General features: G+C 33.6%; 1 protein-coding gene across 1 annotated transcript in view; it reads right to left on the reverse strand.

Moving 5' to 3' along the window:
- Positions 1-25,560, reverse strand: part of LOC135835074 (melatonin-related receptor-like) — a 118,485-nt gene extending 92,925 nt beyond the window's left edge. The window contains exon 1 of the mRNA XM_065349142.1: positions 25,317-25,560. The gene's annotated coding sequence lies outside the window, so the exon portion shown is untranslated. The remainder of the gene's footprint in view (positions 1-25,316) is intronic.
- Positions 25,561-27,554: the final 1,994 nt, after the last annotated feature.

Here is a 27,554-nt window from a genome sequence, read left to right on the forward strand (position 1 = left end):
AAATCTCAATTCTATAAAGTCATACTATAGCTCGCGTATCTTGAAGCCTTAAAAAACCCTTAGTATCAGTTTTCATAACGTGACAAGAATAAATAAAATATCCGCCAGCGTTATATGTACAACGCCAGCGTTATATGTACAACGCCAGCTTGCCATCAGCCCAACAGTGAGAGAAAAGATAAAAGTTATACAGTCAATTTTCATACCTAAGCAAGGCCTGCGCCCAAAGTAGTATTTTTTTCTGCTTTTCGACTCGACTCGATTCAATCCTCGGATATATTTTGTTTTCCCTAATGTAACCCGATATCGTAAATTTTGTCTACATCTCGGGGTTATTTTTAGATACTGTTTCAATACCATAGATATATATATACAGGCTATAGCCGGGCAATCTTTCACCGCACCCCCCTCCCCCTCCCACCGGGCCCATCATGACGAAAAAACGCAAAACTATCGTAAACAAGATGAACCGAGAACCTCAAATAAAAAAATGAGGGAAAAAAACCTCGCCACAAAAATTTATCGTTACCGTCGAATATTGTTTCAAACGTTGGCGTCTAGTTTGGTAAATATGAAATCAATCCATATAACGCTACAAGAAGTGAACTTGCAGTCGCCTGTTTCAACAAAACACGCTACCACTCAACTCTAATCCGTTTCACAGCCACAAGTTGGCAAAAGTTTCCAAGACATTATGGTATTTTGTAATAAGATATTCTATATACTCTATCATCTGATCAACATGAACAAAACTATTAAGCCTTATTGCTTTCACACAGAGTTTGCCATATACGCAGCTAACTTTCCGCCCAAATGTGTAGGAACGAACGATGACTAACTCGCAAAGACAAAAGCTGAGACTTTTTTGCCCACGATTTTAAGCTGAATTTTTATATCCTCGCCTGGGAACATAGCCACCAACGTATAAAATGGCTAAATTACCCACTAATAAGATTTTATTACGCATTGATCCCCAACACCTCCGCGTGTATTCTGGTACGTGTTAGTTGCTGCGCAATATAAGATGTTGATGGAAACTGTCGAGCCACGAGCAAACAAGAGGTTAAAGATCCGAGTAATTTTTCAATTTACTCCAACGACGATGAGCCAATAAAACCAGGCAAATTATACAATATAACGTAAACGTATAGGTAGTAGGTACTTCGCGTAAACACAGTTAATGGAATACTTGCAATAATTCCCTCCCATTAGATGCCATTAAAAATACAAAACACCGAAGGAAAAAGCAACTCGGCAACGAGTCCCGATTAAGGGGATAATAATCGGCGAATTTCCTCTTTCTTAGAATCCGTTTCCGCATTAATAATAAATTTCGCAATCTGATCTTATATACCACGGTATCCTACGGTATGGCTCATCGACTACCTACTGGAGGGTTGCCTCGCGGGAGCATTGTTCGAAACGCTGAGATGTATCGGAAATGCTCGAAGCGTTATGAATTTTTAAATCGGATGGAATTTACGCGCTGAGAGTACAGTTTAGGCAGTTTTCGCGTCGTCGTCGTGATTTTGTAGAATAAAAGGAAAGTTTGCTGCTGTAGAATGTTCAGGTTCAGAATGTATAGGAAGTTTATTTCATGAAAGTACAGGTAGGAGAAGATCAGATGTTACACGTGTATTTGGCAGTTCGCATAGACTTTTGTAATGAGAAAGGCTAAGGTTTATAGCCCACAACAGAGTTGCCTTTATTTGTACCAGCGAAATTTTACAACTACGAGAAACCACCATTAATTGATTTTGAGAAGTCGAAAATGAAGTATAAAGTAAACCTTTCAGCTTTTTGTATTGAAGTGTTCGAGTGCGAGCGAAAACGACGAATTACAATTTTTTCAAAATAATAGCCGAAGAAAGTTTTGGATTTGAATCGAAAGATTATTCCAAAATTGATCAAGAGGATGGTAAAATTGATCAATTCAAGTTTTTAGATGTTGAGTTTTATTTTGTCACTGTTTATGGTAGGTACCTACGTAAATCAAAAAATCCGCTGGAAACTCCAGCTTCCATCTTACGTTATGAAACTACCACCAATGGTTTTGATAGGTCAAAAATAAAGTTCAAACCAAATTTTGAAACTCTACCACAACTTTATCAAATTATGTACATAGGTTTTTTCATGAGAAATAAGTATGCCTTTGAGTTTTCGAAAATTCATCAAAAACCTAATAATAAAATTTTATTGCATCTAAAATGCTGATTTGCCTATTTTTGGAAGCTCCTTCGATTTTTTTTTGCGTGTCTGGAATAAAAACATTTTTGCTGGTTGGGATACCCTCTTCGTGAGGTAAAAATTAAGAAAATTCTATTTATATCTTATTAATTTAAGATGATTTAAATCCTCGAGGCTTAAAATGTGGCTTACGTTCAACCTGTTTCAATGAATTCTGAACCAAAAAAACATTTTTTGGGAAGGATGGGGCTCACCAGGAAACCAACCTTTGAATTAGACCAAGCAAGATTGAAACAACAATAGTCCTTAAACCGGAGTAACCAAAATTTAAATTGCTCAAATTCCTTCTGAAATTTTTGAAAATTAAGAAAATTTAGAAACCTTTTAATCATCTAAGTATGGCAAATTTTCAACCTTTTTTATATTTACCTATTTTGTTTTTGTTTCTGTTTTGTTTTGCCTTAACAAAATAAACTGGTATCAATAAATTTCACTTGAAAATTACCTATCAGTTTTAGGGCCACATTGGAGCCTCCAATGAGTTTTCACTTGTTTTTTTTTATATTTGAAGTTTTAAAGTTGTTGGATCAATTTAATTTGAATTTATAATTCTCACAATGAAGATCAACTGGTAAAATACTACCTAAATATTGTATTTGTAGAAAAAATTAAATACGCTCATGTATAATATGTAGGTACTCATATTTGTAAAATCTCATCATAATGTTTTCAAAATCAATATGGTCCCCTTCTAAATTAAAGCTATATTTTTATTCCTTTGTTATCTAACAAATTGGTCCTGTGGGCTTGATGTCTGTACTGCCACCATCTGAAAATGGAGATCATCTCCGAGCAAATGAAATCTGCAATGATAGCGATGACAATACCAACACCAATTTGATGAGGAGTAGTTCCGATGACAATCGGCGCTACTGTAAAATAATTTTTGATGGCTTAAAAAAGATAGAAACTGACAATGAGCCCCTCTCTGAACTACCTGAAATTATTGACAAAGAATTGAAAGAACTGCAGAATCTAAAAGAGAAGTGCCAAGTGAAATCAATCGACTGAGAATTGGATAACAACGTTGACCTGGAAGAATGAAATGAATTTCTGCAAATATATAAATATCTTCATTATCAACTAATTGCCCATCACACTTCCCACTTTGCTAAAAAATAATCAAAATCAACAGACTTAGTCGATTAGACTTCCACAATCCGATCTACCAAAGTTCAATGGTGTATAAGGCACATGGATCAACTTTAGAAACATCTTCACAACAGTGTTCCATAAAAACGAAAATATGACCAGTCTTGAAGAATATTTCTCTGCACAATTACCTGAAGGTGATGCAAAAGATCTCATAAAGAACATCAATATTGCTGAAAACAACTATATCTCAGTACTTGGTGCATCATCAATAAACATTTCAACGATCCGTTTCAACAATTGGCTTTTCACTTGTCAATACTACATAATCAACCTTTGATGGAACGTAAAGCTAGTCTTCACCAATTAATCTCAGTCTTCCTGCAGAACTTCACAGCATTCCAAAGTATTATATAAGAACATGAACACTCGACCCAGTTTCTCAAATTATGATATCGCTATTCCTTACAAAAATGGGAGAAAGAGCTGTCTTCAAAAAAACAAATTCTATGCATTCAAGTTCCTGGAATATATGAAAGCTCAAGCAAATGTACTTGTATGAGCAAATCCGCAACCATCTGGACAGTTTCTAAAAAGAGGCACATTATGTCAGCTGTGTTGCCACAGTTGATTAGTCGTCTACTACTACTAACCTCAACCAAACTTCAGATTTTAGAATAATGTTGTTGTAAAGTATAATGGTGAAATCACAAAAATGAAGTGATTTTTTGATAATTTAATCTTGCAAGGAAACTTTCTGAACTGACACTATCTAATTTTTAAAAAAAAACAATATTTTGAAAGAGCATTGCCAAATTCCAAGCACAAAAGTTCATTTTAATTTTTTTTTTGTGAATTTTCAAACAGTTGAAAAATTTTAAAAAGCCCTCTCTCTGGCAAATTTTCTTATGAAATGTAAGTATAAGTACCTACCTACCAATTTTTTTTAACACAAAAAATGAACTATCTAGTGTGAGTAATTTCTTTATGTCACCCTCCCCCCTTCAAACAATAACTACCTACCAGGTTTTTTTTAGACCATTCTGGAGCCAGCCATCAGTGAATTTTGAATTTTTATCAGAACTTTTAAATTACTCAGAAGGAGCCAAAAATTAACATCTGGAGAAAATTGAAATCCTGTTGGAGGTTTCAAAATGATTTAATTTCAAACCGACTCATTTAGAATTGCTTAATAAGCACCTCGAAATGGTTAAGAGGATCTCAAATAGGCATCTACCAAGTCACAGGAACTATTAAATTCATTTTTGACCCCTCCAGACCAATTTCAAATTTCTGGAGAAGATTGAGAAATTATTGGACGCGCCAGAATGGCTTAAACTTGATAATTTGTGAGGGGAGAGGATTGAAACGACATATTTATACTGGTTCGTTAGGTTTAAAGAAAAAAATATTTTATGGAAAGTTGAAAATTTTGCATCAAGTGATGGCTTTTGAAATTTTTGAAATTTTCAAAAATTCAGCGGAAATCCGTCAGTGAGGGTTGAGGTCAGAATTTTAGGACCACATAGTAGGTAATGATTTATCAAAATTTTTCAACCAAAAATTCGCGTAGATCTATTCTAAGTTTTCTCTTCAGACCCTGAGAACAAACTTTAATCACTAAAATTCATTTTTTATCATTCAATGCTTGGTGAATGTTTGAAAATTCGATTTATTTACTTAGGTACTTATTAAAAAAGATCAAAATTCAATAAAATTGAGATAACATAACGCTGGTATTTAATTTAATTTTTGGCCTCTCGAATCAATGATAACGATTTCGAGCAGGATTGAAGCCTTCAGCAGATTTTCAGATTTTCCAGTTTAAAAAAAAACACCTCAAAATGACCAAAATGAAATTCAGCACCTATATAACATTAAATGTGTACATCGTCATTTTCATCGATTTTGACACTACTTTTCAAAGTTAGATATTTGTCCAGTTCAAATTTAAAATTCTCCCCTAGCGATTTTTTTGAAATGAAAATATATGAAAGATTGCAGTAAAAATCTGAAATTTAATTTACACCTCATTTCTGACTTCTACAATCGTCCAATGGTGTTTCAAACTGCTTTGGAGACCCCAGTGAGTTTTTAAATTTTCCAGTTTTGGAGAAAATGCCTAAAAATGGGCCAAAATGAGATTCAGAATCTAATTATTACTGGAAATTACTATGCTTGACTATTTCTATCTGCCTATTCAAGAACAAATTTTAAAAAATAGTTTCAGCAAATTCAAATCTACGTTTCAATTTTTTCCAAAATTTGAAAACTTCAAAAACTGTCCGAAGAATTTTTCATTTTTTTAAAAGCAATTGCACAAGGAAAGGGGGTTGGATTTTATTTGGAAAAAAATGATCTTCAAATTCAATGTCTGTACAAAGATCTACCAAAAAGATCACACAGACTTTTAATTGTCCTTTTGTGTAGCATCTTTTCCAAAATTTGAAATTTTACAAAATCTGCTGGAGGTTCTAGAACAGCTCGAATCAATTTTTGGCGATTTAAAATAGAATATTAAATTTAATTTCACGTTTTCACAGCATTAGGTACGTATTATTGATTTTTTAAAGTGAAAAATGAGCCACAAGTCAAAAAATGGAATTCAGAACCTGAAATTTGGCCTGAAATCGTATTTTTGAATTCTCTTTTGTTTTTTTCTTTCCATCCTAAAATTTTTCTATCGATTGGTATACCTAGTCACTCTCTGATCAGATTAGTCTACGTAAAACTTGATCTTTTTAAAATTAAAATTTGAAAAAAATCAGTTTTTTCCCTCTCTAAATAACTTGGACCACCAGAAAAAATGAATAGAAGTCAAAATTGTGGAACAATTTTCCAGCACTTCATGTAGTGCTAGATTTTTCTGAAAGGTTCTGTTTCAAGATACATATTTTAAGTAAGTTACCTCAATAAACAAAAATTCTAAAACTCAACTTCATTATTTTGAACCTACGACACCAAGGATTCAAATCAATCCAACCTACAAAAAACAAGACCATACATACGATGTCATTCGTGGGAGAAATAAAATTCATAAAAATCCCAAAATAAATCATTTCTCAATTGAAAACACACATCACATCGTGGCATTTTACAACCAACTCAAGCAGCAAAAAATGCTCAAGAACAAATACCCCATAAATAAACCACATCTGAAGTTTTCATCGAGCACCAGCCAACAGTTCGAAACAAATCAGAAAAATCGTCGATAAGAGACTCCCACACTGCCAGTACAACCGTACCTATTCGACCAGTGGAAACGCATAGCTGTGTCCGACTCCGAATATCACCTGTTTCACCTATCTCCGTATAGTCCGTACACTCCACAGTTGAATTTCTCTATTGGATCGTCAAAACATCGAGTACATTGGCTCGAAAATTAATAATACACGATGGTATGCTATTACAATACAATACCTACCTACTAAAACTCATCACGCAATACCATACACGAACATGTTAACGGCTCCGTGGTGTATTTCGAAAATACCACTATTATAAATACCTACTCTTCCCTATACATATCTACCGGCGCCTCTTTTTTCTCTCTCTCTTTTTTCGGTCATTTTCATTATCAAGATACAATATCTGTGTATTACTAAGCGAACAAAAATTACGAAATGCCTCGATATGAATAATTAATCGGTACTCGATTCGACGATTGCACGTGATTTAAGAGGCGAATTACCTTATTTTTTCTGCCATCGCCATCGAGCGTAATTTTTTCGTGTAGTATTTATTGCAATTTCACGTATAGATGCCAGATTTGGCAACATTATTAGCACGTATAATTTGCTAGTAGCTTTAGACTTCCGTTATGAAATGATTTTTTTCCACGTTATATCTTCAATTTGCATTATTTTTGACCCTTGCTAAATGTTCGACCATGCTGCAAGTTGTAGTTCAACACATAACACGTATAATTTCCACGCGGTATAATATCTTTTTGTATATGTTTTAGCAGAAAAGGGAAGAAGGAAAAAAAATGCCTCGTCGACATGCACTTCGCATCGATATTGCCGTTCGATGTTAATAAATCACGCGAAAAGTGACCGCCTTTTTACCCTTTCAGTATTAACGGCGGCGGCGTATCCGTTTAATTTAGAAAATTGCCGACTATGTCGTTACGATAAGTTATGCACCTTCGAGGATCGATGACGCGGACAACGTTTATTCGTTAATTAGAAAATTCAGTATACAGAATGCAATATATCTAGGTACCTACCTACTACACAGATTCGAGTAAATGGAGAGGTATTCGAGCTACAGAAACGTGTACAGATAGGCAATTTATTCTACATCGAAGAATGGTTTGCTGGTTGTGTTGCGGTGAAATTAAATTCGAAAGCGTATACGAGAATAATAGACAGACGCTTTGGTGTTCTTTCTCCATTTCATTATCTTTACGCACGAATTTTGATTCCGAGTGAATTTCAATTTCAAATTGCGACCTTCACATTTCATTAACAGGGCGATGTATTTTTAAAAGCCATATCGAACACCAATACCGCCGTTCTGTCAGCAGCCTCTGAGACTGTTTATGGAGGCTTTCATTGGTCGTCGAATTCTCGCGGTGAAGAATTTCGAGGCTTTTAAAGTCGACCTTTTCGAGTTCATTGTGATGCTGTTTTTGTAATGTAGGATAGTGTTTTGAATTTTTTATACGCGAAATGTTTCCCATTTTCGTGAAAATTTATCGAATACTTCATTTTTTCAAAAGCTAATCAACAGACCAGGAAAATCAATAATTTGAAATTAAAAGCCTCTTCGAATTGTGATTAAGGTCGTCGATGATTCGACAAAAAATAATTTAAAAATTGGAATCATTTTAGGAAATTGAAATTTTAAAAGGTTTTTTTGTACTGGAAAATTGATTAAATTATCTAACTTTAGAAAAAATTAATTCTCGTAATTTTGAGGAGGAAAATAGCGAGGAAAATGAAAATTATCGACTGTAAAATTTTTATTTTTGAATTAAGAATACGATAATTTTCTATCTCAAAATGAAAATTTTCCATCAGAAGAAAGTCAAGGTCTTCAATTCTCAAACTTCGCCATCGAAACTACGTATAACTTGATGAGAGTTACTGAGAAATTTTTTCAACTCTGGAGGTACTCCTGGGAAGATGTGAGTTCTCAAAGAGAGGTAATTTTTGAAAAAAGCTTGTTTTTTGGTTGATAATTCATGTTTTGAAAATTTTTTCATCCAAAATATTTTGCATTAATCAAGGCAAGAAATCGAAAAATATAATTTCTGAAACTGAGGAAACTTATGTTTGGAATGCAATAGTTCCAATTTTTTGGTCATTGTTGCAAATTTCAAAAAATCGAGAAAAATATGTAGATACTTAGGTAGCTAAAAACTTACCAAACGTTTGAAATTATTTTAAATTCGCAATAGTTACAAAAAAATTTGTACCACTGCATTCTAAAATATTACATCAGTTTCACTGTTTCAGAAATGACATCTTTCGAAATATTGCCTTGATTAATGTGAATTAAGTACTTCAGGAGAAACAGTTTTCAAAACACGAATTTATCCAAATAAATAAGAGATTCGCCATTTTTCAATCACCCAATGGAACCCTAAAAGTGGCCTTGGATTTTGATGACGATGGCTTAGCGTGAAACTGGGTATTTTTTCCCAAAACAGGTTGGGTGGGAGGTGGGGCGAAAAAACCAAGAGTTTTTCGAAAATTCTCCCTGTCTGGGAACCCATAATTATATTTTCTCCAAAGGCACCTTTGGAGCTAACGATTTTTCTGAGTGGTTTTTAATCTAAAATAAAAGGTCTCTCTCAGAAATTTGTTCAAAATCCTGACCTTTTTTTTTGCGATCCACTTTAGTGCATAAACTTGCCAGTTCATGTTTTATGTTTAATCATCAATGCTTCTCATGCCAGGGAAAAATGTATTTCATATTTTCTAAATACAACCTCTTTAGATTTTAACCTCCAGTGTTCCATTGACATCACATTTTTTTTCAAAAATTAAGGTGGGGGACTGAGAGCTCAAATTAGAAAAATAAATTTGGAATTGGTTACAATGAATTGATGAATTGACTAAATTAGACAAAATTGAAATTAATCAACTTTCTGCTCAATTGAGAACTAGGTACATAAATAAATTAGTCCAAATAAAATTGATGTACACATTTTCAAACCGTTTTTTTCCACAAGACAGGAACAATATGAAAGATTTGTGGCGAACATTGAGAGCGATACAATATAAACTAAACTCAAGCCCACTAAAAACATGAAATAGTTCAGACAACTGGTTAAGTACGCAATTTACAAGTTTAAAACACCAACTATTGAGGAAAAAATTAAATCTAGAAGGGTCGAATGATTGAAAATTTGACAAATAAAACCCCCTAACCAAAACAAACCTGGATTTTGATACAATAGGTACTCGAATTTTTGTGATTTTTTCAAAATTTTATTTTGGTAGCACCTACCGTACCGTAGGGGCTGAGAGAAAAAATGACTTAAGATTCGTGTTTCTCGACCCAAAAAACCTATATTTTGACATATCACTCGATTTTTTTAATTTTTACGAAATTTTGTACTGGTAGTGGTAGCACCTTCCCAAGGGCCCGCAAGGGGTCTGTGGGAAAAAAGGACCTCAGACTCGTGTTTATCGACCCAAAAAACCAATATTTTGACATATCACTCGATTTTTTCATTTTTACAAAATTTGATTTCCGTCGCACCCCACTCCCCCTTCCCCAAGGGGTCTGGCAAAAAAAAGACATCGAATTCGAATTCCTCGTTGAAAATTACTACGAAATAACTACTTCCAACTCTTGATATGATCATAGTTTTGTTGTAAAACGCCATGCATGCCTTTTTTGCCATCCAAGTCAAACATCATATGGCTGCTGTTTGTGAAAAACACCACATGGCGCGCTGCGGTTTGCGTCATCGTGCCTAGCAAACGTCAGAGATTCGAATTTCATGAACTCCTCGAAAAGGGCCTATCGGTTGATAGGACCTTCTTGAATATCACCATTCAATTGTTGAATGACGAGTGTCAAAATGACAGTTCAAAATTTTGGATGCCTAATATGGACCACCTGAAGAATTTCAAAATAAACATATTTTTACGTTTCAAAACATCATACTTATTTGTAGAAATGAACAAAAAAAGTATTTCAAGCATTCCTCTTTTTAGTGGCTGTAAGAAATGATGAAAATGAGTAAAAAAATCCATATAACAGGTGGTCCATATTAGCTCACCCCCATAAAAAAAACATTGCACCAAAATAATGTCTGTACATACCCTCATTTTTAGCAAAAACTGATCACTCCAGCAGAAACTATGTCCCTTTTACCGACTTTGCCGGAAACGGAAAAGTAAGGTATTGTATTTGTCATGATGGTTGAGGATTTGGGTGGGGGTGGGTTTTCTTGACGTTTTGGAGTGTGCTGATCACGATAAGACATATGGCGCAAAACGAGATAAGTTTATATATATATTTATTTATTTATTTATTTATTTATTTATATATTGATATATTTATATATCAATTTATGTATAAATTTGTGTCACGCTGAACTCAAAAGCTCCGAACTTTAAGTCGAAACTGATGATGGCAAAATATTGCTTTGATACTGAACTAGAGAAATTTTTAATTTGGTCGAAATCGGTTCAGCCGTTTACGAGATATGAACGTTTAAGTGTGTTTCAACGTTATGGATAAGCAGAAATTTGTGTAAACCCTTATATCTCGCAAACGGCTCACCCCCAACAAACAGATGGGGTGGTTAGGGTGTGTAGGTTGCAGATTGGTACGCCGAAGGTCGGGTGTTCGAATCCCGCGCGAGTCAAGAGGAGAAAATTTTTTGTTGATTTTTTTGTTAATTTTATCCGTCCAAAATTTTTTTGCCATAAAAAATCAAAATTTTTCAAAAATTTCTAGTGTAATTTTTGTTTTAACAAAAAACATTAAGTTTTTGGTAAATAGCCAGTAAATTTTGATAATTTTTTTTTTTTTTTGTTAATTAATAGTAATTTTTAGTAAATAAAATGATTAGTTATTTTTGGTGAATTACTCGTAATTAAAGTTGGTCGAAAATTTTGGTAAATTGCTTGGGTAATTTTTGGTAAATTAGTAAAAACCTTTGACAGTAAATTACTGGGGTAATTAAAATTCGGTAAAAAATTGGTAAATTAGTGAGGAAATGTCTCGTAAGACGTAAATTACTGAGGTGAATGTTGGTAAATTGCTGGGGTAATTTTTGGTAAAATGGAAAATTGGTAAATTAGTGGGTAATGTCTGGTAAATTACTGAGGTAAATGTTAGTAAATTGCTGGGGTAATTTTTAGTAAATTCGTAAATTTTGGTAAAGTCGTAAATTTTGGTAAATCGGTAAATTTGGGTAAATCGGCAAATTTGGGTAAATTGGTAAATTTACGTAAATTTTGGTAAATAGGTATATTTTGGTAAATTGGTAAATTTTAGTAAATTGGTAAATTTTGGTAAATTGGTAAATTTTAGTAAATTGGTAAATGTTGGTAAAATGGTAAATTTTGGTAAATTGATAAATTTTGATAAATTCGTAAATTTTAGTGAATTGGTAAATTTTGGTAAATTGGTAAATTTTAGTAAATTGGTAAATGTTGGTAAAATGGTAAATTTTGGTAAATTGATAAATTTTGATAAATTCGTAAATTTTAGTGAATTGGTAAATTTTGGTAAATCGGTAAATTTTGGTAAATCGGTAAAGGGTATAGGAGGATAAGGTACGGTTTTGGGCCCAGAAATGGATTTCGACGAAATTCACACCAAAGGTTACCCATGATGAGAAGATACGCTCAAAAAATTTTCAGACCCCCAGACCTTTTTTTCAGGGGGGGAGGGGCCAAAATGTGTTTTTTAAACTTTATTTTCCAGTGTTTCGCCAAAAGTAGATAAAAATTTCGCGTTTTTTTGTATCGATTCTTAAGGGTGAGGGGAAGCCCCTGAAATTTTTTCAAAATTTTTCGGACCATTTTTCACCAAATTGTGGCGTTTTGAAAATTTTGAGCGGCCATTTTGTAAAGAAGTTGCGGAGGTACAGTCACCATTTTTTTTTCCTAAAATACGTTATTTAGTCAAGATTATACCATAAAAGTTTCAACGAGTTTGAGTTGGTGCAACATTGTCAAAAAAAATAAAAACTGACCACGCGTCATATTTGCCGGGGGTTGGGCATGATAGTCCACGGCGCTATCGTGGGAAGTTACGTAGCGTTCGCGCGCGTTACTGTCGTTCGTGGTTGTCTCATAGTCCAGTCAAATAGGGGGGAAAAATGGGTGAACCACATACTCGTTATTCCGATCAAATATTTTTTGGTGAATATTGTCAAGAGTAGTGTGGTGAACAACATATTAAAATCCCCCCAACCCCTCCCACAGTGGATCACACCCCTTCAAAATCAGATTTTCGTTAAAAACTTCTAAAATATCAACTTTCGAGTAGAATGAGCTTTGTGATCATTTTATGTCCTCTCAAATACCTATCAACCAACTCCCTAGCCCCAAGGGGGTGGCACTACGATCCCTCGAAGTGACGTAATTTTTAGAAATGGGCTCCGTGAGCTTTTGGATTGATATTTGCATGTTAGGTAGGTAGGTACTAGGTAGGTAAAGGTACTTAACGAGGAACTTCCGCATTGAAAGTTTCAGATCTCCAGACCCCCTCATCCCATTTTTGAAAAACACCCTTTTTCTGGAATGGAATAAAAATTATTTTCTCAGCCCCATGTGAACCGATTTTTCTCATTTTTAAGTAGGTTGTAAACATTTGTAAGGGGTGTACCCATAAGAAATTTCAACGCCCTCCCTTCATATTTACCCCCTCATAATGACGTTATGATACTGGTGTCGTTCGAACCTCCGAAGCGCAAATGTTGCGTCAGATTTTGTTTTACACTTACCCGGCCCCTGTAGAAGCTCCGGAGGGGCTGGGTGCGAGTAAAACGAAATCTGACGTTTGTATTTCCATTCGGGTAGTTCGGTTCACTTGAAAACTACACCAATATTATAAAAGTAGTTCCGTTTAAAAAACAGTAGAAATTGAGGAGGGGACTGAGGCCCTGGAGAGGCCAGGTAGGTGCAAAACAAAATCTGACATAAAATTTGTGCTCCGTAAGTTTGAAACGTATGAAAACACCAATATCATCAAAATAACTATATTTCAAAAATATTAAAAATTGAGAAGGGGGCTGAAGGAGTGAAGACACTTGGGGTGGGGGGGCTTGATGAGTGCAGCAGAAAATCTGACGTCATATTCGTGCTTAGTGGTATCGAATCATGCGGAAACGACACCTCACTCATTAATAGTTAATTCTTCCAAAATACTCATTTCACCCCCTCTATGACTCGTTTTTTCAAATTTTCACCATGACGGACCTGCCAAAACAAAAATTTCGAAAAAATATATGATATTGAGGGGTCGTAAATACATCCAAAAAACATGTTTAGAAAATTGTTCCTCGCAATTTTCATTGTTAAAAAACATGAAATAAGACGAAAAACGCCATTTCGAGGGGTATATATGAAGGGAGGGGGTTGACATTTCTGACAATATTCACCAAAAAATATTTGATTGGAATAACGAGTATGTGGTTCACCCATTTTTCCCCCCTATTTGACTGGACTATGAGACAACCACGAACGACAGTAACGCGCGCGAACGCTACGTAACTTCCCACGATAGCGCCGTGGACTATCATGCCCAACCCCCGGCAAATATGACGCGTGGTCAGTTTTTATTTTTTTTGACAATGTTGCACCAACTCAAACTCGTTGAAACTTTTATGGTATAATCTTGACTAAATAACGTATTTTAGGAAAAAAAATGGTGACTGTACCTCCGCAACTTCTTTACAAAATGGCCGCTCAAAATTTTCAAAACGCCACAATTTGGTGAAAAATGGTCCGAAAAATTTTGAAAAAATTTCAGGGGCTTCCCCTCACCCTTGAGAATCGATACAAAAAAACGCGAAATTTTTATCTACTTTTGGCGAAACACTGGAAAATAAAGTTTTAAAAACACATTTTGGCCCCTCCCCCCCTGAAAAAAAGGTCTGGGGGTCTAAAAATTTTTTGAGCGTATCTTCTCATCATGGGTAACCTTTGGTGTGAATTTCGTCAAAATCCATTTCTGGGCCCAAAACCGTACCTTATCCTCCTATACCCTTTTGGTAAATTGGTAAATTTTGGTAAATTGGTAAATTTTGGTAAATTGGTGAATTTTGGTAAATTGGTAAATGTTGGTAAATTGGTAAATTTCAGTAAATAGCTAAATTTCAATTCTGGATAAAAATTAAGCCATTAAAAACCTCTAAATTTTGGTAAATCGGTAAATTTAGGTAAATTGGTAAATTTTGGTAAATAGGTAAATTTTGGTAAATAGGTAAATTTTGGTAAATTGGTAAATTGGTAAATTTCGGTAAATAGGTAAATTTTGGTAAATAGGTAAATTTCAGTAAATACGTAAATTTCGGTAAATTTTGGTAAATAGCTAAATTTCGGTAAATTGGTAAATTTCGGTAATAATTTTGTTTTTTGTCAACAATTTTCCTGATATATTATTCCACTTGTAATATGACGGTTACGTCTTCATGAGTACGCTAATTATTATTTGAAAATCAATTTCATAAAAGTGTAATATGATGGCTACTTATGATTGACTATTTTATTTTGTCGATATTTTCGACTTTTCGTATTCATTAAATCGGTAAATTTGGGTACTTCCGCGCATTTTGAAAAATTGGTAAATTTTTAAGTAATGTCTGGTAAATTACTGAGATAAATGTTGGTAAATTACTGGTGTATATTTAGAGCAAAGTCGGTTGATCTTGCGAACTGCGCAAGATGTTTTTTGATATTATAAACGTCAATAACATTTAGAAAGTTACACCACATTTATATTTCAATAAAAGTTGAAATACACACTAAAAAAAATTTTCAGTGTCTCAAAACAGTTTTTTGTAAATTTCTCAGCGGGTTTTGACTTTACAGGTGTAATTTTTGTCTAATTTGTTTTTTGGCGAAAAATACACTGGAAAACATTTTTTCCTGGCAGATTGCGCTAATTACCGACGAGAACGGGCAGTGGTCCATAATTGGTGCCCTTACCCTTATTGTGCATGGGTAATGAAGCTGCTGATGGAGAAGAGATGAGAGTATAACCTAGAAACCCACACATTGCTTTGTTTTGATCTGGAGAAGGCGTATGATCAAGTATGAAGGAAGAAGTTGTTTGAAATCCTGAGAAAAATTGAAGTGAATGAACAAATAATACGCTTAATTTAAGAAATATGCATGGATAATGTAATAAAAGTGAGATCAGGAAACATGTTGGAAGCAAAAGAGATAGGAAGAGGAGTAAGACAGGGATGCCCAATGTCGTGTAGCCTGTTCAATATCTACTTCGTCGACATGATTAAAGAATGGCTGAAAACCAAGCCAAAAAGGCTAGACCTCGATGACACCCATGTCAATCTCAATACCCTGCTATTTGCTGATGATCAGGTGGTCTTTGCTGACAATGAAGATGACTTGCAGAGAGCAATGTACAACTTTCAGAAAGTATCAGATAAATACAGAATGAAAATCTCGTTGTCAAAAAACAAAGATAAAAGGTGATGGCCTTTGAGGAGAAAGAGCCAATATGCAGTAAAATTGTTGTAAATGGACTGCCGAAGGAGAGGTCGATGCACAACTTAAGATCAACAAATTCCTGAGCGTAAGCAGGGCAATAAACTGAGCCATCCCTCCAAGGAAAGTCAGTGCCAAAACTCGAATAAGAATCTACAATACGCTGCCAAGACCAATGCTGCTGTATGGAGACGAAACATGGACACAGACAAATAGATTTTTCATTGAGGGGACATGGGAGTGTCTTGAACCTTCTTTTGGGCTTATTCTTTAAGCTTATGAACTTTCTTTAAAATGTGTAAAAATTAAGAAATTGAATTTTTTTCCAAGCTTGATGATTTCTATTTTTTAAGTGATTTTTTCATTTTAATTTTTTTCTATTTTTTAGAAGTGGATTTTTCGATTACAATTTTTTATATTAAAAGACCTGGAAAAAAATTAATTGAACGTTTTGAAATGAATTGAAAAAAAAATAACAGCTTTGAATTTTTTATTTCAGAATAGAAAATTTTCAACCTCCAGAAAAAATCGCAAATTTCAAGTTAGGTAGGTACCTTTTTAAATTTTAAGATTCTAAACAAGTATTGATAAAACTAGTACCTACCTATTCATTCCTGGGTATTTATTGTTTTCAGAAATTGTGTAAGTAAGCAAAAATACGAGTCTCTAATCTTCACCAAAGCATTGATTACCTAATCAAAAGTCTGAGCAGAAAATTAATTTTATTCTCATCTTAAATTTAGGAATTACCTACTCTTGAACATGAAAGTTTAATAATTCTATGTACTAATTTAAGAATACCTATAGACAATAGATAGACATTTATACCGTAATTATTTCTCGATTTGTTTTTAAAATTAAATTACACGAAATTTTACAGAATTTATTTCAATTTTGTGTAAAACCCCGTATACTTTTTCCATCCTTCTCGTTTTTTTTTTTTTTTTACATATTCCAGCAAATTAATTCGCTTTGTGTTTTCTTCTAGTAAAAAATTTCATTAAAAATATTACTCGTCGTATTAAAATGTAAAAACCATTCATCTATTTTCTTTGTTTCAACAATTATTTCATTAGATGCTTTTTGGACGCTATTTTTTAGTAATTGAAATGTAAATTAAATCTCTAACGAAAACGCATTTTTTTTATCTACATATATTTTCAAATTAAAACTTTAAAATGAGAAAAATGTACTCCTAATCTTATCTTCTCACTCTACAACAAAACAGTGTTGTTCTTTTCGGCAAAAAAAATAAAATAAAATACACTTTACCAAATTCCATTTACTTAAATGATTTTATCACGAAGTGTAATTTTTTCTCCAGAGACTCGCGAGTACATAGGACAAGAATTCGAGTCGAGTTCAAGGTTGTATTTCCACGAATACGAATTATCTTCGTATAAATTATAAGTCGAATGAACACCGGAATGGAAAAAATTATTCAAATAGTTTCAAACAATGCCGCCATATTGTATACAAGAGTTTTCTTCTCACAAGTAATTTCACTTTTTTTGTTGTTTGTTTTTTTTTCTCTCTGTCTTGGCTCGGTACTAGATTTTATTCTCGACAAAATTTTTCAATTACTCGTCGAAGATTCTCTTTCATTTTTCCATTTATTGTTGCAACGTCGAGATCGATATCGGTTAAGTTTTTTTTACCCACTGGTAAAAAAGCAGGTACAGTGTTGAGCAACAAGGTACGTGTTATCGTTGATAAAACACGATAAATCAATTACAATGGATTCGACAATACGTATTTAACACGTTTATCGTATCCCGATGGTATAAAAAGGGACAGATACGACGAAGTAGAGAGTCGGTTTTACGCCAATATCTTTTCGCAGCATATCTACTATTATATTGAACATTTCCAGTTCGATTCGATTTCCGTACACTTATAATAGTGTTGGAGATGAGCAACAATAGAATGACGATAATACGAGTATAACCATAGTAACAAGATGGTCAAAATTCAAATTTTTTTTTGCAAGCTTGTCTCGTACAATAAATTAGGTATACTAGATGATGAAGGACTGAAATACCACTTTATCTTGTTTTACGATAGATAGATAAGTAAGCATGAGTAAATTTATTTCGATCATTTTATGGCAAACCTACCCGAAGGTTTTAAATTACAGCCAGCCTTATATTCACTCAACAGCTATTCTCGTGTGATATGCTGCCAATTTAAATCGAAGCAGGCGGCGTTCTTTCATAACTTTATTTTTAGCTGCAGCTTGGGGATTACCACGCTAAACTATTTTCTTCGAGGTTACAATTTCATTTACCCAGACGTCCAGACTGTCGTCAAAGTTATCCGCAAAACGATTATTTATTTGCCAGTCGCACCACCGAGCGCAATGTACCGTATAATTGAGTTATAATTTACTCCAAATAATATATCTTCGTACTTTAACCGTGATGTCGGCCAATTTTACGCCATGTAAACTGTATTCGTATTCGTTGCGAAACTCGAAGTAGACGAATAGAGTGGGGGGAGGGGGTGAAAGTTACCAGAATGTTTCATTTTAGAATTATTTCAGGCCGACGAGGATGTTACTTACGAGTGTTTTGGTTTCTGTTTAGAATAAAAAGGATCGAGTAAGAAACAAATCTTGTAGGTTGAATAAATCAGCTCGAGTTCTTCGTCTTATACTTATATGTAAGTTGGCAATTTGAATGACATTAGAGTAAAAAGGTTTACTCCACAGGGGACTTGGAAAAAATAAAATTATTCGATCTAAAAACGAACTCGATATTCAGCTGAAATTGGACTGGATGATGAACACGATTCGAACGAACTCGTATTTGATACACTTATGAAGGAATGGCCAAAGTAATGGTGTTGGTCGCTCATAAGAACTAAACTTTTCTTCGGCATGACTTCTTATAACACTCATTTGCTCATACATTGGACCAACAGGGCACCTAGGCAGTAGGCAAATATGTACATCAACTGTCTGAATCGATAAATTGAATTTTCGGCGAACAGAATAGAACATTTTTATCAGCACTACTAAGGGTTCAATAATTCATATTTGCGGCGAACAGAGTAGGCAATTTTATTAACACTTGTGAATTTAGATTTCAAAACGGCGAACAGAGTCGATCATTTTATTATCGTTTGTAAAGATGCATGAGATGGCCTTCATCTCATTATGGATTTTAATTTTTTTTTTTAGGGTGGCAAAATCCCATAAAAATAGGTATGGTGTGATTTGGACTACGAAAGATCCCTTACGTGTCAGTTTTTTCACTACATATGGAGAGAGGCTCAACCAAGAGTATTATGGATATCTACTTCTCGGTTCTTAGCAATAATAAATCAGAATAGTTCGACTCAGTGTCTTGAAAAAACAAAATTCTAGAAAAACGAGCACAAAAAAACAGCTCCAACGAACCCATAAAAATTTAAAAATGAATGAACACGAACACAAAAATTTTGAATAAAAAAAAAAAAAACAGAAGACAAAAATGAAAACTGAAAGCTAAAATACCTGAAAACAAAAACTTTTCTGCATAATATAATTATGTATTCGTACCTCGGTATTTTTCTTTTTTATTTGAATTTCATTTCACATTTGCTTCAAGGCCAAAATCTCTTAAAATGAAATTGAAAGCCAAAAACAAAAACATAAACTGAAAACAAAAATAAATAAATTTTAAATTTTGAAAAAACTCAAAACAAAAACTGATAAACTAAAACCATTTGAAATATTTTCTTGTCTTACATATTTTTTTCAGTTCCAATTTTCAAAAATTGAACAAAAAAACCTTCGAAAAAAAATCAAAAACCAAAACTAATGAAAAACTCAAAAAAAGTAAACCACGGTACCTATTATACTTAAAAACGGAAATGAAAACTGAGAAGAAAAAAACAAAAACGAATAACAAAAAAAAAAACAAAAAATCAAAAAAAGTTCCAGACACGAAATTCCAAAAACAATATCAAAACGAAAAATGAGAAGAAAAACTAAGAAAGAATATCAAAAATCCAAAAAACAAAAAAAAAACTAAAAACAAAAAAAATTCAAAAAAACTTGAAGACAAAAACAAAAGCTATCTAACTTGAAAAACTTGAAAACTAAAATTTTCCGACGATTTTTACAACTAACACTTCCTTTTTTTGTGTGTTTTTCTTCCCTTATAGCTAAACATGAAAATGAAAATTGATAATTAAAAATTGAAAAAAGAAGAGGGAAACAAAAACTAAAGCTGAAAACCAGAAAACCTAACAGCAAAAACTTATTTCGTTGGTTTTTGCAACATTTTTTTGCTTTAATATTTTTTTTCAATTCCAATTTCCAAAATTGGACAAAAAAGGAACAAAAAAACTCTAAAAATCATGAAATGAAATTGGGTCATTCCATGTCAACTCAACCAACGTTATTGAGTCATGTCTTTTGATTTCGCTCAAACTATTTTTACAATATGTATATACCCACCCAGTAAGTAAGAACCCGGCAATTAGTTTGGTCCCAGCTCCCTCAGGGGGCGGGTGGGGGGCTTCTTTTATTTTCACATTGTCTCGAGGTAGTCAACTTCAGCAGCCCATTCCTCCAAAACTATGATACTTTGATCAAAACTGATTTCACAGTTCAAAAGGGCATTGCATTTAGAACTTTTTAAGCATTTTGAAATTTTTAAAAGTTGAAAGTCAAACTTTCAAATTGGAAGTTCAAATTTCAAAATGGCGCTGTAAGTGGGAGCTACCATTTAAGATTTTGAAAAAATTTCTATAGATGTACCTATTGATATTTTTTCAAAATATTCAAATTTCGATATGGGATCTCTCAATGGAGGGGGAGCACCCCAACCCCCAATTTTGAGCGAAACTTTCGAAGGAAAATCTGGGGCATGTGATATATCGAATTCTACGTTTTTGGTGACGCTGATGACGAATATGACGTCAGATTTTTGATAGGATCCCATCCACAGCCCCCAGCACCTCCCCAAAGGGGGTAAACGTTCAAAAAAGCGTTTTGTTCGTGTGACACATGGAATAGTATGTTTTTGGTGACGCTGAACACGAATATGACGTCAGATTTGTGATTGGACCCCATCCACGGCCCCAACAATTTTTTTGGACTTTTACCTATTGGGGAGGTTTTAAAGGCCATGGGTGAAGTCGATTCGAAAAACTAAGGCAATATTCGTGTTCAGCGATATCAAAAACATAATATTACATGTGTCACACGAATGTAACCATTTTGGTGGGGGGGATCACCCCCTTTGGGGAGGTGCTGGGGGCCGTGGTCAGGTTCAATCAAAAATCTGACGTCATATTCGTGTTCATCGTCACCAAAAACGTAGAATTCGATATATCACATGCCCCAGATTGGGGGTTGGGGTGCTCCCCCTCCATTGAGAGATCCCATCTCGAAACTTGATTATTTCGAAAAAGCATCAAAAGGTACATCTATAGAAATTTTTTCAAAATCTTAAATGGTACCTCCCACTTACAGCGCCATTTTGAAATTTGAACTTTCAATTTGAAAGTTCGACTTTTCAACTTTTGAAAATTTCAAAATGCTTGAAAAGTTCTAAATGCAATGCCCTTTTTAACTGTGAAATCAGTTTTGATCAAAGTATCATAGTTTTGGAGGAATGGGCTGCTGAAGTTGACTACCTCGAGACAATGTGAAAATAATGAAAGCCCCCCACCCGCCCCCTGAGGGGGCTGGTACCAAACTGATGAATAGTAAACATTTTTAAATATGAAATCAAAAACCAAAAACGAAAACTATAAAATCAAAAAATCTACCAATAAAAATGTCATTTTACGACCTTAAGATCAACATTTTACCCCTTCTTTTTCGTTTAAATATCCCGGTTTTAAAAAACAACTATTTAAAAAATGTATAAAATGGATTTTGAATGAATTAAAAAAGTAACCACTGTTTTGGCAAAAAAAAATTTTTGAAAACAGGTCTTTTATGATGTTTCGAAAACAAAAATTCAAAATTTTTATATTTTGAGTAGAAAAGTAAGAAAAACATAAAATCGCTACAGTTTTCAATTCAAATATAATCACTCATTCACTACTACGAAAATAAAATCCTTAAAAATTCCTAGGTAGGTACGTAGTCTTGAAGACAAGGAATTCAAATTTACGGCGAACAGAGTATGCAATTTTATTAACACCTCTCAATCGAAAATTACATATTTAATGTAAGTAGGGGAAATAAACAAAGAGGAGCTATTTCATCAGTACCTGCTGGATTTGAAAATAAACTATAAAGTGAGGCCCTTAGTTTTCGATGAACTGATTTGAAATGAATTTTTCAAAATGGACTCATAAGTATACGTAGCTTCAAAGATCCCAGTCTTGATTAAAATCTTTTCAAATAAGTTTCAAATTCGACAATTTCGTTAATTTTTTAAAAACTTGTGAAGCATTGTTTGTTTAGTTCTCAATAGGTAGTTCTGAGTTCAAATATTCCTTATTTTTTGCATGATTCCCTTCACTGCTCTTTTTAGCTCCCTTTCCTAATTTCGAGAAATATTTCGAAGAATTATAAAAATGAGGTTTGTCATATTGATTTCTTACTAATTCTCTAGCTTGCTGATGAGTTCGAATCTCTATTTATTTTTTGGATTTAATCTTTTGGTGCTCCTTTTCACTCCTCACGCATTTTAATGGGAGAACATAAAACTAACGAAATCGAAAAAAATTACCAACCGAGAAAATATTTTGCCTGCAACAAAAATTTAGTGCTTCAAGTTGATGAAAAAAAATGTCAAAATCGTAAATCTATCCAGTTTATCTACCTATGAGTTTTTCAAATAACTTTTGAAGCTCAATGCCCAGGCACTCCATGCATTATTATATATATTTTTATTATTGTGAAGAAATGAGAGGAGAAAAATAACCAAGTTTTAAAATTAGAACCACGATGGTTGAAATTAATCTACCTGTTGGTTGAAAGTTAGAAATGTGTGGGGTGGGGAGGGGGGTTAACATCGAATTAAATAATGGAGTGACAATCAGAAATGATTTACAATTTTATTACCCAGCTGTGATAAAAATAACACCGAATATCTATTGCCTAAATTTCCACGAGACCTTGTAATATAAAAACACTCCGAACTAGAAATAAATTAAGTACAATTTTTTTCGCCTAAAATATTCTTTCCGCGTACGAAAAAAAAAAGTATTTCAAAGTAACTCTTCTCTTCTTCCTTTCCTTTCCCCATCTCGGCCGCAATTTCAATAACAACTCTAAATTCAAAACGTTTCGAATCGCACCTTTCAAACACTTTAAAATTACCCCGAATAAAAATGTAAAATTGCGTCACTTTTGATCTCGAGAACTAAAACCTATAAAACACTTCTCATCGTCGTCGAAATAAAAAAAAAAAAACAGGAAAAAAAGAAGCTTAAGTAAAAGCTTCGTAATAAAAACTTTGTACGAGTAATTTTACCAAATTAGAATTGGTAATTTAAAATATTGAAATAGGTGAAAAAAGCGAAAAAATATATTTTCAAAGGTACAGCGATGAGGAAAAAAAAATCAATCTCGAGAAAAAAAATAATGAGACGAATAAATCCACTGCTGGGGAAATTTATGGGCTTCTGTTTGTTGAAGGAGAATTTTTCAATTTTTTGTTCGATTCTATAAGGGAGAAAAATAATTCAACTCGAGTATTGGAAAAAAAATTGTTTAATAGGGTTACTTTAGTAGGTGAGGAATTTTAGAGAGGGGAAGACTTACTCGAAAAAAATACTAAAAAATAAAAAATAGCCTATTCGAGGACAAGTAGGTAATTTTTGTCTAGTGGGTCGAATTAGTGCTTATTTTTTTCCTTTTCGTAATATGGCGTGATTTAGGTAATTTATTTCGAAGAAATGGCAAAAATTTTCCAAAGAAGAAACCTCATAAAATAGGGTACCTAGGTATATATAGGTAAAGAATAGGTAATACTTTTAGAATAGGAGCTTATATAACAATAAACATCGAATTTAAATGTTTACCGAGCTTTATCCAGTCATACATCACAGGTTGGGTTTTATTACAGACGTCAGCTTGGTAAGAATGATTTCTCACATTCGTCCCCTCTCTTTTTTTTTATTGCAACGAACGAAGAAAAAACATAGAAAAAGGTCGCCTGTGTATATCGTTAAAGTACACAGTACAAACTTGGAAAAGAAGATAAAGGTGAAAAGAAAAAACGAAGAATTGCTGATACAATTTATCAAATTTTATAACACACACGTTCATCTTTCTCTTTTACCAGCCTTAGGTAGGTATAGTTTATATATTCGCGTAGAATAAATATTCAACAGCTCGACGTGCACAAAGCTCAATAACGATCGTACAAGCTGCGTATGACAAAAAAAAAATTCGTCGAAAATCGATTCTCAAACGTAATAAAATTAATTTTGAAAAAAATTTCTCGACGAATCATTCGAATCGATGATGGCGCCGCCTTTTAAAATTCATAGAAAAATTATCGTCGAGGTACTTGGAATATAAATAATAATGGCGAATAAAACGGTAGCTTTGAAAATTATAGCTCGGTTTCGGTTTCGTTGCGTCATCGAAAGCAAGAATCTTAAGCATTTGGTATTTTCGATGGTGAAATTAATGCCGGCGAGATGAATTTATTAATAAATCATCTTTATCGTTTAAACCCCAGCTCCAGCTCTCGACTGCGAATAACAGCAAGATGAGGGACGAATACAAACGAATTAGCTGTCTCGAGGATGAAAAAAGAAAACGCCAAGAATTTCATAATTTGGGGCGTCGTTTTACGTACTACGTACGTCGTCGTCGGTTCATGGCTCATTTTTAATGCCCACCTGTTGAAGGATCGTACATATATTGGTCAGTAATTTTTCGGTCGTTGCCCAAGGAAAGAAAAAAATTCCATTTCGGTGAAATAAAACAATCGTGAAAAATTTTATTTTCCAGGAATGTGTTCTACTGATCGAAGCAACTAAAAATATCTACAGGACGATAATAAAGGGAGAAAGCTACCTCTATATATTCCTATCATTCGCTAATAATTTCAGAACCTATGATGAAATAAAAGATCACTTTCATGCGATGAGATGATAACTAAAAAAAAATAAGAAAAGAATAAAAGATGGTTCGACTCGAGTTTTTGGAAAAGAAAAAAGAATAATCGCGTCCACTATGGTACTATATAAAGAGTAATGAATACGATTCGTATTAAAGGTACACGTAATAATAATAACTAAAGCATATTAAACTAATAATTTACTTATCGATAATTATGAATAAAATTAGCGGAAATGTACGTATAAATAAGAACATAACAGGTGGTGAATATAAGAGCTCCTGTTACGTAATAAAAAGCTTACCGACGAGAAGGTGTCTATTCTATCTACTTCAGTGTGGATTCGTCCAGACTAATATACGCAATAAAAAATTCATCTAATTAACTACTGTAAGAAAAAAATCTAATATTCGATTTATATTTTAAAAAAATACTTCGTGGATAAAAAGCAGCGAGCGAGCGTAGTAGCGCATCTAGAAAAAAATAATAAACCAAAAAAAAAGGACTAAAAATGATGATACGCTTGTACGAGAAAACTACAACCAAACTACTGACTTTGAAATCGTCGAAGAAGAAACTCGACCCGCCGTTGGTGGGTGATCGACCGCCGCCGAAGCCGAAGGTGCTGCCGCTACAGCTGTTATTGCTTTTAACGCCGTTAATCCGCATGCCTTTTGCTCTTTCTGGTATTCTTTTTTTTTGTTTCGTTTAATTTATACTCTTCTACGTACACGTAAAAGTATGTAAAATATCGTGTAACGTGATTATAAAACGATGAAAATTAGCTGAAAATATTCGAATCGAAGATGAAATATTATTAAAAATATTATTTAATTTTTTTTCATCCCTATGGCATATTTATATATAGGTTGTAGAGTATAACTCTGTGAAATGCGTCAACAGGCTGAAAGGTCAACCTGTTGCGCACATCGTATCGTAGCAATGCATTACTCTCTCTCAAACGTCGACTTTCGATTTGTATATAAATGATATTAACTAGGTATTTCCGCCTTATTTTGCTATTTATGCCCATTTGCCCAACCCCAATTGACTCACTATTCACTATAGCTACCTACCTACGCGATTTAGCAGCCCTCATTTTGACATTTAGATCAGTATAGGTACCTATACACGAGTAGGTAATATAAGTATAAAGATAAACGCGGGCAATGAATGACGTTCGTCGTTCATTCAAAATTCTCACTTAATTGTTTTTCCGACGCCTTTAATATCGTCAGCATTTTCTGAACGTACCTTTTCATTTTCATATTCTCACGACACGACGATATGGCGACGATGATGGAGACGAAATACACGTCCATTTTATTGGGTACGTTCGCGTTCCTTTTATAGCTTTGTTCTTCGCAGAAAGGACGTGCAGTATTTCAAAGACTTGGTATAGCGCAAATATTTTCTAATAGAGGAGCTTGGCTTTTATATTATTGTTATGAAAATCTAGTGAAACGTGTTGAAAGGTGGAGACTGAAGGAGGGATTTTTTCCTTGTGGTTTGATTTTCTCTGATCAGAGTTTGATTGAGCTGAAATTTAGCTTATTGAAAGAGTAGGTATATGTCACCTGCACTTCAAAATCAATAGGTAGTAGGTACCTATCAAAACTGGTTTTTTATTTTTTTCTAAGGGGTAGGTAACTTTTGGTAAATTACTGGTAATTTTAGCTATTGTTCCGAAAAGCTCTACAATCAACATCTGAAGGTAGCAGAAAATTGAATCATATTAGAAGTTCAATATTGAAAATTGATTTGCAAATTTGAGGAAATGGGTTGAAAAATGTATGATTACTCCCAACTATCTCAATTAAAAAAAAATTGTCTGCTGCACCATGCATGTAAGGGTAAAAAATAATTTCAGAATTACACCCCTTTCTATTTAGGAATAAAATTACCTTATCAATTAGATTGGGGCACCAAGAGAAACACCCTTCAGAAATTTGTTTGCTCAGTCTTGGATATTTTTCAAATCCTGGAAAAATATCCAAGTGATATATATATATATGTTCACGACAGCACACTTATGAACCCATGTATGGGTTAATCTTGCATAAGAAGTGAACCAGTAGGTTTACCAGCCTGGCTCACTTCGTAAAGGCTAAAGTTACATAACAAGTGAGCCACCTGTTTCAAACTAGTTTTGTCAAAGTTAGCTGCGCGCACCAAATGTTTCTCAGAGATGTTCGCTAGATGTAGTACTAACATGAGGCCTATAGAATAGGAAGTACTGGTCGGCATACCCAAAGCCCTGTTGAAATTGGGTATGCACGATGATAAATTTGACTAATGATTTTTCTGCATTTTATTGCTCTATGGGAATACTGTTGATACCAAAAATTTTGATGTGGTTCAGACTTTTTGACAACCAAGCAATTTTCACAAAATTCAATATAGTTCAAAAAATTTTTAAATTTTTTTGAAAAAATTTTCTCCAAAAATTTTTTATTCTGTTTTTTGATACAGATAAATTATATATTTCAATGACTGTGCAATTAGAATTTCGATTAGTTAATTAGAACAGAAATTGAAAATG

Source organism: Planococcus citri, chromosome 2, assembly GCF_950023065.1.
Source record: "Planococcus citri chromosome 2, ihPlaCitr1.1, whole genome shotgun sequence".
Taxonomy (NCBI): Eukaryota; Metazoa; Arthropoda; class Insecta; order Hemiptera; family Pseudococcidae; genus Planococcus; species Planococcus citri.